Source organism: Sminthopsis crassicaudata, chromosome 5 (assembly GCF_048593235.1).
Source record: "Sminthopsis crassicaudata isolate SCR6 chromosome 5, ASM4859323v1, whole genome shotgun sequence".
NCBI classification, from domain to species: Eukaryota; Metazoa; Chordata; class Mammalia; order Dasyuromorphia; family Dasyuridae; genus Sminthopsis; species Sminthopsis crassicaudata.
The window spans coordinates 189,233,248-189,252,642 of NC_133621.1; the positions used below are offsets into that span (position 1 = coordinate 189,233,248).

General features: G+C 33.4%; 1 protein-coding gene across 4 annotated transcripts in view; it reads left to right on the top strand.

Annotated features, from left to right (window-relative positions):
- The window catches only part of GRIN2B (glutamate ionotropic receptor NMDA type subunit 2B), a 640,262-nt gene that overhangs the window by 127,720 nt on the left and 493,147 nt on the right, over positions 1 to 19,395 (top strand). The window lies entirely within an intron of this gene.

Sequence of the window (19,395 nt, forward strand, 5' to 3'; positions counted from 1 at the left end):
ATTTCATGAAAATAACATGGAAGACTTTTCCAAACTTTTTTCCTCTTAAGTCTAGATATAAAGAAGTATGGAATTCATTTGATTTAAAAGTCTAGTAATCTTATCAGAAAAGGAAATGAGTCTTGCCTGTGATAAATTGTTCCTGATGAAGACATACATATTATTTTTGTGAATTTTTTGTGAATTTTTAAGAATTTTAAGAATTCAGAAATCATCCCATTATTCATGTACTTTAGGATCTTGTTGGGAATGATATTTTTTGATCAAGATTTTGATTTTCTCATTCTCATATTACATTCTTCTTTCCTCCCCTGCCTATGATTAAATTTTATTATTTGCTCTTCTAAGGAAGAGAGTTGTTTTATGACAACTCTCCTATTTGACTGGAATAGCTCATAGATCCCAATTTTACACCTACAAAATCTTTAAAGTATATTGTTCATTAGGGCTCAGTGACTTGAATTCCTTGATGGTATATAAGTGAGTGTCTTTTTCCTGCCACCTTATTTTTATTTTAATTCCTTATTGACCATAAACCACATTCTCAGATAACATGTCAATCTTCTTAAAAGAGAATACAGTCATAAATTAGAAGTAGAGTAATTTACTCAGGGCTTTTTAAACTTTTCCCACTTGCAACCCTAGCTAGCTTAAATAGTATTGTATCTCCTCTTTGTAGCGAATTATTTGTATGGATTAAATATCTTTTAGATTCAGGAGAATTTTTGACAATGTCTGTCCTTTAATCACCCCATTTTTTTGGCATCAAAATAGATCAGGTTTGAGTTGCCTTGATTGTATGTTATATATTCTTGTTTTTATTCATTTTATTCATTCATACAATTTTGTATTGCTTTTTGTTTTGGCTTTAACAAGTTGACTGATTATATACAGATAGCTCAAGAAGAAGTGCCTTTTGTATTAATAAAATCACTTATCTTTAAGAATTTAGTATTGGGGAAAGAATCTTTGCTGTGAAATTGAGGGTTTGGGTTGAATACCATTTGTATAATTTAATACCTCTGTGAATTTGAGTCATGTTTTTGGGGGCTCAATTTTGTTATCTGTAAAATGGGAAGGTTGAGCTAGATGATCACTCAGATATTTATCACTCTAAATCTGTGATCTTTTGTCTTTGAAAAAATAAATTGATAAAATCCCTTTTCAGGTACCCTTTCCTTTTCCATCAGCATTCCTTCTTTGTGACTGAGGATCTTATTCTTATAATTTCTTTTTCCCCTGAGGCAATTGGAGTTAAGTGACTTGCCCAGGTTCACACAGCTAGGAAATATTAAGTGCCTGAGGCTAAATTAGAATTTAGGTCTTCTTTTTAAAAATAATTTCTTTTTTTTTTTCTGAAGAGTATCTTATTCTTTAGATTTTTCCATCCCCTTTGGGACATTTTATGATGCACCCAAAATCATAATCTAGGCATCAAAGCCAGGACTAAACCCCAGGTCTCGAGAGTCTTCATTCAATGGTATCACATTTCTTCTCTTACTCTTCTTTTTTGCTGCTATATGTTTTAATTTTATAGCATATCAGGAAACAGAATAAAAATCTGTAACCTTTTGTAGATTCTAAGAGAAGAGAGTATGAGAAAATGGGACAATCCAGATGGTAAAAAAATATATAGCATTTTGCTTTGGCTGTCATTTCTAAGTGGGTAAGAGAGGAGCAAGTATATACAATAACTAAAGTAAAGAAAATCTATCAACAAATGCTTTATCAGTAGATGGAAGACTATTATACCTAATTCTTTCCACTGGCAGGTAGCAGGAGTATGAAATTTCTTTAAAACAATCTGCAGCAATGGTGGGCCAAAAAGTTTTTTTAAAAAGCAGATAAATTTAAGGAAAAACTTAAAATGCAAGCAAATCATTTTTTATATTTTAATAGTTTTTATTTACCAGATATATGCATGGGTAATTTTACAACATTGATAATTGCCAAACATTTTGTTCTAATTTCCCCTTCCTCTCTCCCCCTCCCCCCATGGCAGGTTAACATGTTAAATATGTTAAAGTATAAATTATACATATCCAAACGATTGTTTTGCTGTACAAAAAGAATCGGACTTTGAAATAGTGTAAAATAACCTGTGAAGGAAATCCAAAATGCAGGCGGACAAAATTAGAGGGATTGGGAATTCTATGTAGTGTAGTGGTTCATAATCATCTCCTAGAGTTCTTATTACTGTTCTATTGGAACTGATTTGGTTGTTGAAAATGGCCACATCCATCAGAATTGATCATCATATAGTATTGTTGTTGAAGTATACAACGATCATGGCAGAAACTAGACATGGACCCACATTTAACACCACATACTAAGATAAGATCAAAATGGGTCCAAGATTTAGGCATAAAGAGTGAGATCATAAATAAATTAGAGGAACATAGGATAGTTTACCTCTCAGACTTGTGGAGGAGGAAGGAATTTGTGTCCAAAGGAGAACTAGAGATCATTATTGATCACAAAATAGAAAATTTTGATTACATTAAATTAAAAAGTTTCTGCACAAACAAAACTAATGCAAACAAGATTAGAAGGGAAGTAACAAATTGGGAAAACATTTTTACAGTTAAAGGTTCTGATAAAGGCCTCATCTCCAAAATATACAGAGAATTGACTTTAATTTATAAGAAATCAAGCCATTCTCCAATTGAAAAATGGTCAAAGGATATGAACAGACAATTTTCAGATGATGAAATTAAAACTATTTCCACTCATATGAAAGAGTGTTCCAAATCACTATTGATCAGAGAAATGCAAATTAAGACAACTCTGAGATACCACCTGTCAGATTGGCTAACATGATAGGAACAAATAATGATGAATGTTGGAGGGGCTGTGGGAAAATTGGGACACTGATGCATTGTTGGTGGAGTTGTGAAAGAATCCAACTATTCTGGAGAGCAATCTGGAATTATACCCAAAAAGTTATCAAAATGTGCATATCCTTTGACCCAGCAGTGCTACTACTGGGCTTATATCCCAAGGAAATACTAAAGAAGGGAAAGGGACCTGTATGTGCCAAAATGTTTATGGCAGCCCTTTTTGTAGTGTCTAGAAACTGGAAAATGAACGGATGTCCATCAATTGGAGAATGGTTGGGTAAATTATGGTATCTGAATGTTATGGAATATTATCGTTCTGTAAGAAATGGCCAACAGGAGGAATACAGAGAGTCTTGGAGAGACTTACATCAACTGGTGCTGAGTGAAATGAGCAGAACTAGGAGATCATTATACACTTCAACAATCATACTGTATGAAGATGTATTCTGATGGAAGTGGATATCTTCAACATAGAGAAGAGCTAATCCAATTCCAATTGATCAATGATGGACAGAATCAGCTACACCCAGAAAAGGAACACTGGGAATGGGTGTAAACTGAGAGCATTTTTGTTTTGTTTTTCTTCCCAGATTATTTTTACCTTCCGAATACAATTCTTCCTTTGCAACAACAACAACAACAAAATTCGGTTCTACACATATATATTGTATCAAGCATATACTATAAGATATTTAATATATATGGGAATGTCTGCCATCTAGGGGAGAAGGTGGAGGGAAGGAGAGGAAAAATTCAGAACAGAGGAGAGTACAAGGGATAATGTAAAAAAAATTACCTATGCATATGTACTGTCAAAAAATGTTATAATTATAAAATTAATAAAAAAAAAGTATACAACGATCTCCTGGTCCTACTCATTTCACTCAGCATCAGTTCACATAAGTCTCGCCAGGCCTTTCTGAAATCATCCAGTTGGTCATTTCTTACAGAACAATAATATTCCATAATATTCATATACCACAATTTATTCAGCCATTCTCCAATTGATGGGCATCCACTCAGTTTCCAGTTTCTGGCCACCACAAAGAGGGCTGCCACAAACATTCTTGTACATACAGGTCCCTTTCCCTTCTTTAAGATCTTTTTGGGATATAAACCCAGTAGTAATGCTGCTGGGTCAAAGGATATGCACAGTTTGATAACTTTTTAAGCATAGTTTCAAATAAGCAATTTATTATTTAAAGCATCCTCTCTTGGTGTAAAATCACTTAAGTTTCAAACATGAAAAAATATATGCCTCATTTATAGTATTTATTATATGTCAAAATAAAGACTAGGAAATAATTTCTCCACCCCTCCATGTTTTGGGGATTTTTTTTCCTTGGGTCTTTCTGTCAACAAAGAAGCATATCAATAATATGTCTATAAAATAATCAGATGAATTTTTTGGGGTGATGTCTGTGTAGGCACACCTTGTTTACTCATATGTCTTTTCAATATTTTGATATTTTATAGTTTTCAGGAAAATTCTGCTACCTTAACAATTATTCTGCCTACATCTCTATCCATGTTTTTCTTTCTTCTTGTCATGGTTATTTTTATGTCTTGTTATGTTCTCTCCCTTAAGAGTTAACAATGCATTACTATGTATCTTTTAAGCATTGGCCACATTGCTTTTTATGCACACAATGCTTACTTTCTCTGAGTACCACATTCTTTTTGGGATCTTGTTCAAAATGTATGGCTTGATTCTTAATTATAATTCTCCATGGATTTGTTACAGCTTCTTAGACTGTTCCCCTTTGCTTCCTCAGCTTTGCATGCTTTTCTCTTTGCCTTCCTCTCCATTACTCATTTCCCTTGTCACAGTCTTCCTATTTTCAGAGTTGTGTTACTTGCAATTTAAAGAATTTCCTTTCTGGCATTAACTCCATCTTGCTTTGGATCTTACCTCAAAGCAAATTTTGTCTCAGTTAATGAAATCTTTTAGTTTCTAAACATCACGTTTGTTTCATTCTTTTACATATTGAACATGTTTATGAAATGTTCTAGACAGGGTTGAAAAAATAATATAGTCTTGTCACTGTATTTGTTTTGTAGAGGTAGCTTGATAAAGGACATAGGAAGCTGGCCTCAAGATTAGGAAGAAATGGGCTCAAATCCTGCTTCCTATTGACTGAGTGACTCTAGGCAAGTCAGGTAACTTGTCAATGCTTTTGGCAACTCTCTAAAGCTATGAGGCACAACCCAACCTTTGCAGAGAGAGTTTTCTCATCTGGGAGTTTCCTATAGCAATGAAATTAGAGGTTCTTATCCCTATTCCCATAATTCATCTCTTTTGGGAGTTCAAAGAGGGGAATGGAGAGAATACATATCTGTAGAATACCTACTGTCAGGCACTGTACTAAGTGTTTTACAAATATCACCTTAAAGATTATAATCAAATTATATCAAAATGATAATATTTAACTATGATTAATAAACTTTTGGAAATACAATTATATCTTTATTTATTTTTGTCAGCCTTTTATTGAGCACTCATTATATACCAAGCATTATGCCAGGTTTTGAGGCATTTACAAACATAAATAAGGCATATTTCCTATCTTCACAGAGCCTATTTTCAGTGGAAAAACAGAATTCTTAAGCCACCAGGCATATCTTTGAAACTATAAGATAAGAAAATGTGAATATATACTATTAAAAACTGGTTGCCTGAAGCATTTGTGAGAAAAGGAAAACAATTTTAAAAGTCACTTTGAAAGAATATATAATGCTATCCATCTTTAGAGAAGGAATTGATAGAATCTCAATGGAGATCACAGAATACTAGTATTCATTTAATTTTGTATGTGTGTATGTGTGTGTGTGTGTGTGTGTGTGTGTGTGTGTTTCCTTTCATAACAGGACCAATATGGAAATCTATTTTTCATGCTTGTACATGTACAATCTATATTGAATTACTTATATCTTAGAGAGAATAGGGAGAGAACTTAGAATGAAAATTAAAAAAAGAATGTTAAAATTTTTACATGCAATTGAGAAAAATAAAATATGATAAAAATATAATATATAATGCATATGCATATATGCATATTATATTTATACACACATAAATATATTTTAACAACAAAGTATTACAGAATAGGCAGTAAGTCCAAGATAATGACAACTGCTAAAAAAAAGCATAAGATTAGGTTATGAACCTGTTTACTTGTGTTTTTCATGAAACTGCAGTTTTGATCTGAGAACTGAAATAAATTCAACTTCTAGTTTTGATTTATTTTTGACAACATAGAGAAATCACAATAAAAAGATTTCATAGGCCTTTATGTCTTTCAAAGAGAAATTTCAGTTAATTAGAACAGTAATCTCTATTTTCTTAGCATGTAGTTCAACTGAGGTGTTATCTAGAATGTTTTCCCCTATCCTTATGAGAGATGATGTTCTTGAACTGTTGTTAACTGTATATTTATGCATCTCTCTAGTCTTATTCAGTGAGAGGCAGTGACTCTTGTCACTATGACATATTGTTTGCTTTTCTGCTACACAGTCCAAAAACAATGCTATTAGAAAATGGGTTAGTGGAGGATAAAAGTTCCTAGAATCATAGATTTATAACTGGAAGGGATAAGTTGTGAAAGAATCAATTCACAAAGAGATTATGTAATTTACCTATGATTACAGAGCTAGCAAGTGTCTGAGGTAAGTTTTGACCCTGAGCCTTCTTGACTTCATGTCTACTGTTTGATCCAATGTTACCTCTTTTAAATGTTAAAGTTTCATTCTAATCTTAGTTCCTAGGTGGAGTCATAATGTATGGAAGCCTAGGAAGAGACAGTAGTGGTAAAATGGGGGATGCTTTCCATTATCTGAGCCATTCATGTTCATAATGTATCCTCTTAGGAGGTCCTTACTTGCTTATTAGTCCTTACTAACATAGTAAGACCAAAGCTTAGCAGTATGAGAATAAAGCATGAGATTCTGAGGTGTTATCTTGTAAAATCCTTTTATGGGGTGGGGGTAAGAAACATGAAGATAGGAGTATAAAGGCTTAATTTTAAACCACAGGCCTACCACTTGCTAGCTGTGTGATATGTCTAGTTCATTTTATCTCTGTCGTCCTTAGTTTCCTTATCTATAAAGAAAAAAATGTGGGGCTTGGACTAGATACACAGCTCTTTCAGGTTTAGAAGTTTATGGTTTTATTAGGAGAAAGGGAAGAACAGGGCTGGGGAAAATATACATGAAATGTTAATAGGACTCTATGAAGAGAGATAAACATGTATTTTCCTTTTCATCCCATGCTCTAATTGAATAAAAAATTCTTGTTTGAAGGTTGAGATAATATTCATTTGGTTGCTAGGGGGCAGTTGTGTCTTTGAGAATTCATCTCAACTCTGACTTTCTTGCTGACTTTATAAGGCTTGAGCTCCTGTCTCTTTGTGGCTTATGAAGTTGTGTTACATGTGAGAGACATGTAATTTGCTTTCTATGGCTAAATTAAAGGATTTAATTTTGCAAAGTTGTCAGTCTGACATATTTCACCAATACCATTGTTATTCCACTTAGGAAACCTTTGTAAATTGTATTTCCCCCCCTTTTCTTGAGAAAGGCTGTGTTGATGTCTCCAGAGGATAGGTGAGAATACATAAATTTAAAACAACTCAATGTCAGATTCCAGAGGTCAAGGGGGAAAAAAGATTCCAAATTGACCTTGAAATAATGTGAACTGGATTGCATTAGTAGTATCTCTATAGAATGGCATAAAGAACATTTGGAGTGACTGTTATAGGTTTGAGTGTGATTCAGCTGAGCTAGCAATTTTCCTAGAGTTTTAAGGCTCAGTTGTGTTACAAGCTGGTCAGGACCTTAATGGAAGTGGGGAATGAGGTAGAAAGGAGAAAACACCTTCTGACTCTTCCCTCTTGAATAGTTATTGCATGTCTGTTAAGAGAAAAATGCCAAGGTCTTGGCTCAAAATTCCAATTTGCATAATATTCAAATATATTTGCATATTGAGTTCAAGAGGCTCTAACTTTAAGTATGCAAAGTAAATAGTGTAATCAGTTGTAATCGTGTTGCAATCCAGTATCTAGAAGTTAAACAAAGGAAATACATAATCTATTTTTGAACTACACTATAGAATAGCAAAGAAAGAAACCAACTGAAGTTTCTTGTACAATAAGAATTGGTAAGAATGCCATGGTTTGGTTTAGTTTTTAGAGAACATTTAGTAGAGTATTCCTTGAGGACCATATTCAGATACAAGAATCCAATTAATCGAAACGTTTATTACTACTATGTACTTATGTATTTATACATAGCCTACTATGTATAAATCACTATCTTAAGTACTCTAAGAGCATTAATTCTTAATAGAGCCATGTTTTGGAATAGGTTTATTTCCCTTCCAATAGCTAAAAGCCAACTAATCCAAAGACCTTTGTCATTTTAGTAGTCACATTTACCCATTGTGAGTGAAATTTAACAATAGAGTAAATTGAGACACATTTTTTGAGCAAAATAGTATTTATCAAGAGTGATGTATATAGCTGTCCATAAATTGCCAACGAATTGCCTCAGTTTATGCTGAAGACCCAGAATTGAAGATACAACTCATTTTTATAAACATAGAACAAAAACAGAAGTCATATAATTAGTCATGGAATTAAAAATATCATGGGGTTGAAGGATCATAATTTGTTATATTAAAGGAAGTGACAGTAGGATACATGTAGAACACCCCTGTATCTCTAAGGAATGCTTTTGCAAATTTATAGGTCTGCATCCCAAGATGATTGATGGGGACCTAGGAATTTAAACTCACTGGTACATGGGGATTACATCACTTCTTTAATGGACAAGGTCAAGGCTAGAGATGGGACCAGTTAGTCTGTTTCTCAAAGATAATAGACAAACTTTTCAGGTGATGCTGAGAGCACAATTCCCATACAGTTAGAATATTTTATGAGAGAATTGTATTTCTAAACTCAAGCTCAGAGTTTTCTTTAATTTAATACTAATTGTAGGAAAGCTTAAACCTTTGACATCTAACTCTGAAAGAGAAAGACTGAACTTTTGAACCCATGAGCTTTTCTTCACTTAGAGACAGAAAAGGGTCTTGAGTTTATGCAATCAAATTCAGAATAGAGTTATAGAATTGAATTATTAAAATACATAAGCAAAATTTGAAATTCACACATCCTTTGTCTCTAGAACAATTTTAGGTCTTTTTCATTCCATTGGAATACAGAATATTTTGAAAGAGCAGAAATGTTTTTCTGGATAGCTATGAAGGTCAAGAATTCCCAGGAGAGTTTAGTAGTTTCTCTCACTGTGGATGCTTTGGGTACTTCTAAGTATCTATAGAAGGTAAAATGGGGGGCAGCTAGGTGGCACAGTGGATAGAGCACCAGCCTTGAATTCAGGAGGACCCGAGTTCAAATCTGGTCTCAGACACTTAACACTTCCTGGCAGTGTGACCCTGGGCAAGTCACTTAACCCCAATTGCCTCAGCAAAAGAAAAAAACAAAACAAAACAAAAAAAGAAGGTAGAATGGAATGAAGTAGGAATAGAAGAGAATTTAATATTGTTTCTTAAGAAATCATAGTGTCTTAGAGGTTACATTTGGAAGGGAATTTTGGATAATTGTTTCTTTACTTTGTGAGTTCTTTGAAGTCAGGGACCATGATTCTTATCCCCATAGAATGGGACTCACATATATTAGAAACTCTATAAATATTTGTTAAATTTAATTCACATTTAGTTTACATCAAATTGATACCTTCTGTGACCCTTTCTTAGAAAAGTTCTTAAATCCTCTCTGGTTCTCATCTTGTTTCCCACCCTAACTCCAGGCAGGGATCTTATACTAGTTGCTGTTTAGAGGGAACATTCTATTTTTCTTTTTTCACCTCAGTGATTTTTGTGGCCTGAGGGCTGATGGCAAATGGCATTAAAGAACTTTTCCAGGGTTTGATTTAAGCTTGTGAGCGTTTCCTTTCTTCTATTCCAGAAAATCTACATGAAAATTATAGCAATGCTAAAGTCAGCTAGCTAAATTTTTTCCTGTAGTCTTTCATTATAGGAAAGTATTCAATAATATTCCTGTAACCCTCTTTCACTCATATACATTCCCTTTTTAAGGGAGAAAAAGCACAACTTGAAAGTCTTGTCCTTTATTATTCTACAACAAAGTCTCTTCAATATTGCTATCTGATTGACACTCAGAATGATGATCACGATTGAGTACAATGCTGAATAGTCAAAAATAGCAAAAGTAAATAATATAATTTAGAAATGTTTTCAAAAAAAGCAGAAATGAGGTATTCTGTTTCAAACTTCTTTGAGAAAACAGATATTTAGAAGGCTTATCAACTACCTTTCATAGTCATTTCTTGAATCTCTTTTCTAAGTTTGGATTTACATGAATGAACATATCAGTACTATGAAGTAGCAATGAATTTTGATGATTTGTTGCCATATAATTAGCATATTGAAACCCAATTAGCCTTTTCAGAAGCAATGAAAATGCTTCAAAGCCCAGTGTAGGTAAATTATCAATTCCTTATACTTTTAAAAAATAATAAATTGTTATTATTATTATAAGTTATATGTATTATATAAAAATTAAGAAAATAAATAAAATAAAAATAAAATTAATGATAAAAATGCTCTACTTTTCTGGCATTATATTATTTGAGCCTCATAACAACTTTGTGAGGTAGTTAGGACTGGTATTATCTTTGCATTATCTCTATTTGGTAGAGAGATAGAGGCCTGGAATAATTATATAACTTGTCCAAAATCCTAGCTTATAAGTGGGAAGTTAGTACTCCAAACCTGAATATTTTGAATCCTAAATACAGTGAATGTACTTCTTAGAATTCCATACTCCTCTTAGGTAATGTACTATTAGACTATGCTGGACAGTTTGAGTAAAAAAGACCTGGAATAGAAGGTATGATGGAGTTAGGAGTGAAATGTCATCCTTTAGGGAAGAAAGGTGATAAATTTATTTCTCTTGATAGATATCTATGTACCAGTTACATATTAGTATTTCAAAAGGAGCTCCATTACTCTATGGGAATATTGGCTTTTTGGAATTAAAAACAAAAAGTATGACCAATTCTACTATTGGAAATTTATCTTCAGGGGTACTTTCAAGGAGTTAGTTAGGAAGATGATAAGATGAGCAGCTAATGTACGTATTGTCTTTATAGAGCATTTTTAACAAGCTCTGTGAAGTTGGTAGGGGAAGTAAAAACGAGAAAACTGAGGTGCAGAGTGCTTAATTGTGAATTTACTTACATAGCTAATAAATGGCAGATCCCAGATCTGGAAGAGTCAGTAAGATCTGTTATAAAATGAAATTTTATTTTGGCAGAGAGTTAGGAGTATAATGTTGATTTTAATTCCTCTCTTCATTTTTAGTCAAGTCACAATTTTTTGGTTTTTCCATTTAAAAATGGCATTTGATATGTACTCATGTCACAGGAGTATTGTGAAAATTAATTAGGTGAAAGTTCTAAAGTGGTTGAAAGAAGAGAGTATTAAGTATTATTAACGTGGGTAATTACAGTATTCTCAACTAAAATTCCCTCTGTAGGTTTCCTGGCTCAGTAAGACACAACATTAGATTCTTTGCTTCCTCTTTTAAGTTAACACATGAAGTAGCTAAATTGCTTCCTGCTTAAAGACAAATTTGTTTCACTGGAAAAATAAACTCTATCTTTACTTTACCCCTACCCCTTTCTCCATCATCTTTTCTATTCTTCTATTCTTCCCCCCTTCCATTTTAGATTAGTTCAGGTATGCTATCACTTTCACAATTGGGGCAGCATGGTATAGTGGAAAGAGGATTTGACTGGAATTCAAGAGACTTGGGTTCTGAGATTTGGTTATTCACAAACTAGCTGATGATTTAGGCAGTCAATATACTTTTCTGAAACCTTAATTTCTTCATCTGTAAAATTAGGTAGTTGGAATAGTTAATCTCTTGGGTTCCTTTTCATCTTACTTTTACTCAGTTGATTATGATTGAAAAGCAAAAGATAGGTATTGGTGCCAAACAAGAGTTCAGAAGTTTGTATAAGTTTTATAGGAGTGGATCTAAGCTAAAATAGTCCCTATATATAGGCATAAAATGGTATAAAGCAGTGGAGACAGAAATCTCTATTGTTTTTTGCAAGAAAATCACCTGAAATCAGTGATATTACTTTATCATAATAAAGCTCTCAGTGATAACTTTAAAAATTGTAGTTGTCATTTAATAAGGGCAAATAACTCTATAAATCTAAATTGTACTTGGAAAATGAGTCATGTAGCCAAATAACAAAAATTTACTAGCCCACAAAACCCATTTGCCAGTTATATTCTCCACAGTAGGTACGTGATATACCAGACAGACAATGCAAGAACCACAATCTGCTTTCAGTCTGGTGTTTATTGTTTCAGCCTATTTCTTTGCGCATGATGCTCCTGCTTTTTTTTCTCCTTTTTGAGAGGGGGCATACCTATCTCTATTTGTTAAAAATTATTTTGAGTCACCTGTAAGTAACTCAATAGACAGTTGCAATTAAATTGTACCATATTATTAATGATGATAATATATGAGAAATGATGTCTTGGGATAATATCTTTTGCATGTATGATCAGAAATGTAAGTGGGCAAAACTGAGAAATAATAGCTAGACAATCAGAGTGCTGCACTGATATCTATGAAATATTAGGAGATCAAGAAGATCAAGATTAACTTATTAGAGTTAAGAACACATCTCTTTTAATTTAATTATTAGTGTTATCACAGAAATCCCAGACCTTTTCATTGAGTTAATATCATCAAATCAATATCAATAAACTTTATTGAGTCAATATTATCAGGTATGAATTAGTAGTTAATTGATTTGAGAGGTTCATAGGGGCTTTGGATCACTGACAGGAAATATGTTGTGATTGAAAGAATCAGACACAATTCTGAGCTGATATATAACATAACACTAGCAAGCCAGTTCAGAATCACATGTCTCAGCAGCAGTAAGTTAAGTGATAGTTGAACTCAGCAGAGGACTCTTAAGAAAGAATTGTCCTGGGCAACTCTAAGAGCAAGTCAGCCTCAGAGTTCTACAAAACGTCAGAGAGAGACCTTGAAGACAAAGTGTGTATAGTAGAATAGGCAGCCTCAGAAAAATATACATTAGTGCTACCATTAGTTTCCTTTATGTCCAGCCTCTATAAGGGAAACAAGTCTTGGAATCTGGAAGAAAGTTACATTTAAAAGGAACTTTGTGAGGATTCTACAAGGGAAAACTTCCAGCAATGAAGAGTCATGAATTACTGGGTATGAATTACATGAATTGCAACCCACTGATACATGGTTTCTTACCTGTGTGCCTCATTACTATTTTATGATAAGCTTGAGCCCATTCGCCTGAAATAGTTTGTGTGTAGAAGGACAGAGCACACAGGCTTGGAGACCAAGGAAATTATTTTTAAAATACTGTCTTTAATATATGTGCTTAGAAAATACCCTAACTGAAAGCAAATTATCTTGTATATAATCAAAAAAGGAGCACATATATGAAAGCTTGTGAACAATAATACTAGCAACAATTGCATCCCCTTTGGTTCCTTTTAGGCAGCCACTCTCTTGTATTGTCTATCTTTTGGACCAGGAGTTGGAAAAGCAGCCTCATACAGCATCACTGAAAGATAATGCAGCCTATATTATAAATCTTGATCAACTGTTCATGCTATTTTGTTCAATTTGGAGGACATTGCACATTGAGGTGAACAATTATCAATTTGGTTGGGTTTCTATAGTGTGTTGAAAAAATGTTATTAAGAAATATTTTAAAAACAGAGGAAAGTCATTGCACTTCATGGCTCCTTTTATGACATAGACAAGAATTGTTCAAGATGAGAAGATAAGGGATTTGCAGTCTTCATCCAGTGGAGGGAGTACCCATATAGATATTTTGGATTCTTCGAGGTGCCAGAATATTAAATTAGTCAGCCTTTTTTTTGGATTCTTTTGCCTTTTAAAAACACTGAAATATTTTTGAAGTTGTCATTTTTAGTGGATATATTTGAATTTCATTAAAATGTATTTTTTCTTTATGCTTGTTTAATTTTTTATTTAATTTGATTTTTGAAGTATATGATCTAGGAATAGATATATCATCTCATGATATTTGATTTAGAGCTGTTAGTAACTAGTTAGGGCTGATAGTTGATTTAGGGCTGTTATTAGTTAGCTAGGGCTGTTGGTTGGAGAGTGAACTTCAAGTGAAGTTTTGGATGTTCTATTTGTCATGTGTTCTCTCTGCCCATTGTGGTGATGGCTTCTTTGCATTTCTCCTTTGCTGGCTCTCTTTCAGTGGCATTTCACTAAGTACTTCTACAGTATTTTTCATCTTATACCATGAAGATATTTCCTTCCCCTTTCCTGATAGCTTTAGAACCCAGAATAGAGACTTCTACTTCCTTCACTTTTCCTTTCTATTGTTCTGGGAAAGATGATCTAGCAGAGCAAGGATTAACACTAGAGATTGAAGAAGGATGATGATTCAATGAAGGAGCCTGAGAGGGAACAGACAAGGAGAGATGAGAGAAGTGATATAGATGCTAACGTAAAAGAGACTATTGTAGATGATGAGATAGCAATCTCAAAATCTGAAAGGTAAATTGGAACTTGGCCATCAGGGTATATTAGATGATGCTTTTTTAGGAATTTGACCACGAAAGGGATAAATATTGGGTGATACTTTAAGGAGATGTGGAGCCAAGTGAAGGTTTTTGTTTTTCATAAAAGGAGGCATGAGGATGCTTGAAAGTGTTAGGAAAGGGACCATTATATTTTTTTAATATGAGAAAAAGACAGATAATAATGGAAGGGGTGTAATTTTGGAGGAGAAGGGACCAAGGACTTAGGTAGAGACTTTGGTCTTGGCAAGAAAAGACATAGTATTCTCATCAGAGAAATGACACATAGTATGTCAACTAGACCCACTCTTATTGACGCTTTTCTGTGAAGTATCTTAAATTTTATATTTATTCAATTCAAAATGCAGATATTCCAGGGAAATGAGACCAGGGTCATTTGACTTATAATTCTATGCAAAAGTGTAGATACAACTTTTAAACCTTTATGTTTTCCTTTCCCATCCAATTTGCTTCTTTTTGAGTAATAGTTTTTTTTTTAATCTTTAGGTTACTGAAGTCCATCTCCACTTCTACCACTTAATTTCTGAGTAACAAGAGGAAATTAGTTGTGTCCTTCATGTTATCACTACTCTATATTGTAAAGTCCTTATGGAATAAGTCTGAAGTGAATTAGAGAAGGAGGTTTTAGGTTTGCCTATTAAAATGGATAGAATTCCAGGGATGTTCAGAGAGAGAAGAATGTCTGAATTGCAAAGGGTACTGTGGTTTGCCGTAGAGAAGTCAAGGGATTATAAATCCCTTTGTTTAAAATCCAAGGATTCAGAGAGGCTAAGCTACTTATCTGACACAGAGTCCCTAAAGAGAGAACTGAGGAAAGAAGAGGATTCAACTATCCTATATGGAGAGAGTTGCAGGGAATATAAAACAGATAAATTAGAGAGGGATATAAGGAAGACATTTTGAAGGAGAAATAGGACTTGGGAAGATGATAGGGAAAATAAAATGGTCTTGTTAGTGTGTTCAGGAGTAGGATGAGAAAGGAGTATACCAGAGAAAAGGAAGCTCTAAAAATAATAACAGTAATAACTGACATTTGTACAAGGTATCCAGCTACACCATACTTTTGAGACAGTTTGGGTACAGCAGCAATTTGCAAAGATTAAGTACTCTAGATACTATTATCTTTATTGTACAAATAAGGAAACCAAGAATCAGAATGATTAAGTAACTTGGCCATAGTCATACACTTAGTAAATGTCACTTGCAGTATATGAAATGACTTTTTCCTAACTTCGAACTAAGTACTCTTTATTGTATAGCCTGTCACTATACTGTGCTAATAAGAGCATTAGGGCATTTTCAAATTTTGGATCTCTAGTGCCTGGAAAAAAATACCTACCCATGGTGGGCATTTAATATTGGTTTTTGAATCAATTTGAATAGAATTACATTAAATAAAGGAGAAAAGAATTTGTATACCAAAAATAGAGGGAAATGTAAGATTTGATTTCAGTTTAATATTAAAAGCAAACTACTCAAACAAATGGCATGAAAATATTTATGAACAAGTACTTTCTGGCATGTTGATCTTAAACATAAATTTTTGTTGTTGAGTCATTTCATTTATGTCCAACTCTCTGGGACCCCATTTGGAGTTTTCTTTGCAAAGATACTGTAGTAGTCTGCCATTTCTTCAACTCATTTCACGGATGAGGAAACAGAGGCAAAAAGGGTTGTGACTTGCCCAGAGTTGCACAGCTAGTAAGTGTCTAAGACTAGATTTGAACTCAGGTCCTCTTAAGACTAGTATCTTATCCATTGTGCCATGTAGCTTCCCTGTAACTTAATTAGATAAGACATAAATATAAGACAAAGCATTATATATAATGTATACATATATTATATATTATGCACACATAATGTATATTATAGAGACAAATCTAGCATTGTAGATTTTGTAGTTTGGCAGTTTTTCAATCATGTCTGACTCTTCATGTTCCCCTTTGGAGTGTTCTTCTCAAAGATACTGGAGTTGCTATTTTCTTCTCTAGCTCATTTTACAGATGAGGAAACTAAGGAAAACAAGATTAAAAAAATGTTCAAGATCACCCAGCTAGGAAGTACCTAAGGCCAGATTTGAACTCAGGAAGATGAATCTTCCTGACTCCAGGTACTGCACACTATCCAATGTACCATCTATCTGTCTCATAGATTAAATATATTTGCATCATTGGCTGCTTGGGGATATTTAGCCTGGGACTTGAATGAGGAGATGAGAAAAGGAGAAAAAAGAGTAAGAGAAAGCAAAAGAGTACTTGAAGATCCATCAAAAGAGAAACTGAGGGAGTGATCATGAAAGTGATAGAGGAAATAAGGAGTGCAGAATGAGAAAAGACAAAAAAGAAAGTAGCCTGAAAGGAATGCGATGATAAGAATTGTCAAAAGTTTGTGGGAGAAAATCAGAAGAGAGAAAAGGAGGTTGGAAGATTGGTTCATGAACAGATTGTTAGTGACTTATGTCAAGGTAGTTTCAGTGTAGTGAAGTGGATGAAAGCGACTGGAGACAGCCAAAAGGAACCAGAGGAGGAGAAATTGAGAATCAGAGTAGATAAATTCAAGATACTTAGGGAAGAATGAAAAACAAAGAGCAGAATAGGTGAGACAAGTGGAATTAAAAGACCCAAGATTCTCTTCACTCCTGCCAACTTCCACCCACACATTCACACTCATCCAACCACTGTAATAAAGTAAGAATGGATTTGAAAACTGAAGAAATGCCATTTGCAGATTGTGAAATTGTGAAAGAACCAGTGAATGAACAAGTGTAATAGTACATGGGAAGGAAATAATAGAGTGAATAAACTTTGGAAAATGATAAAAGGAGAAAAGAGAGAGTAAGTATCCAAAGACCTTCTCCATTTTAAGCATAAAACTGTTTTTCTGAGGGGTCTATGACACTGTAGGGACATGTTTCTATGAGGAAGAAAACTATTTCTGAAACTATTATTGCAGATGAAACACTTCAGTGAATATTATTTTATATGAGCTTCTATTTCTTAACTATCTGTAAATCTGGAGCATGAATTTTCCAGCAATGACTTGTTTTGCTATTATCTAGAAGAAAGGAATTTCCATAATCTAATAATTCCCATATCAGCTATACAATGATGTTGTCTGCATCTGTACTTTTATTTCCACTATAATGCCTCAGGCTGGGTATACACTCAATATAAAATAAAATGGATTTAGCAAACTGAGATATAACCTTACATACCAAACTAGAAAAGATAGAAAAAAGATGAGAAAACTCATTTTTGAAAGGAAGGATGATAGATAGGCATGCTAATTTTCTGCCAGTGTAGCAAGATATTGTTGCAGTTGGTCTGAAAAATATTTTAGAATTTTTCAAGAAATGCTATTAAATGCCATGCTTTTGGATGAAAGATCTTACTACTGGGATTATATCCCAAGGAGGTTATTGACATACATATACAAAAATATTCAGAGTAGAATTATTCACAAAAGAAAATATGTGCCCAGTGACTGGAGAGAATAGCTAAATCAACTATATAAAATTCATGAAATGGTGTTGCTCTGTAAGAAAATAAGAAAAGACATTTATGAAGTAATATTGGGTAAAGAAAGCAGAGGTAGAACAACATAATTGCAACAACATAAGAAAGGATAACTGAGGCAACATTTTATTAAATTCAGTGGACAATGTAGGTAAACTATAGAAGGTAATATAGCCTAAATAACTCAATTAAATGGTTTGGCTTAACTGTTTCTAAAGAATATACTTCATAATGGGGCTAGTTCTGATATTTTGTAGGAAGTGCCTGTTGTGTTGACAAAATAACAACATTTGAAAAATTAATTATTTGGGTATACTAAATTAGGATATATAAACCCAATTTCTTATATTATTTAATAAAATCTCATTGTCCATAGGATAATGCCAACCTCCTTAATCTGATATTCAACCCTCTAAAAATGTGACTCTAACCTCCTTTTCAACCTAAATGGAATTTCCATTGTTTCCTGAAAATGTTTTCATAGAATCATGGAGTTCTAGTGTTGGAAAATTTTAAAAGCCATCTAGTCCAATTCATATCTAAATAGAAATTTCTTCTTCAACACACAGAAAATAGTCATGTATCCTTTGCTGTCTCCTGAGAGTATAAACCCTCAGGTATACCCTTTGGGAGTATCTCTAATGATTAGAAAACTACCTCATGTCAAACCTAACTATATCTTTTGTTCTTAGATTTGTTCTATAGTCAATTTATTCTATCTTCTGTATGATTACATCTTTTCAAATTTTGGAATAGAAATCATCTTCTCTTCTCTAATACCTCCAAGTCTTCTCTTTTCATGTTAAATATCTCAAGTTCCTTTAGCTTACTCTGACTACATGATCTAGAAACCATTCATTGCCCTGGTGGTGTTCTGGACACCCATTAGCCTGCTAACATTCTTCCTACACTGTGGTACACAGAACTGAATACTGGGCTCTAAATTAAATTGATCTAGGCAGAGTATACATTTCTCTTAATTCAACATAAGGTTGCATTAGATTTTTGGATACTTTCACAGTGTTGATTCATATTAAGCTTTTTGTCAACCAAAATGCTCAGATCCTTTTCAGAAAACCTACTGTCTAGCCATGACTACCCATCTTCTTTCTATCCATGAAGTTTATTTTTAAAATACTTTCTATTTATTGCCATGACATTTTATCTTATTAGGTTTAACTTGTCAAGTTATTTTTAGAGCTTGGCTCTGTCATCCAATGTGTGTTAGCTATTGTTCCTAGGCTTATGCTATCTGTAGCTTCAATAAATATGCTACTTATGCCTTTAATTCAACTTACTAATAAAAAATATTAAACATTATGTGAAAAGATGGGGATAACTAGGGAAACAG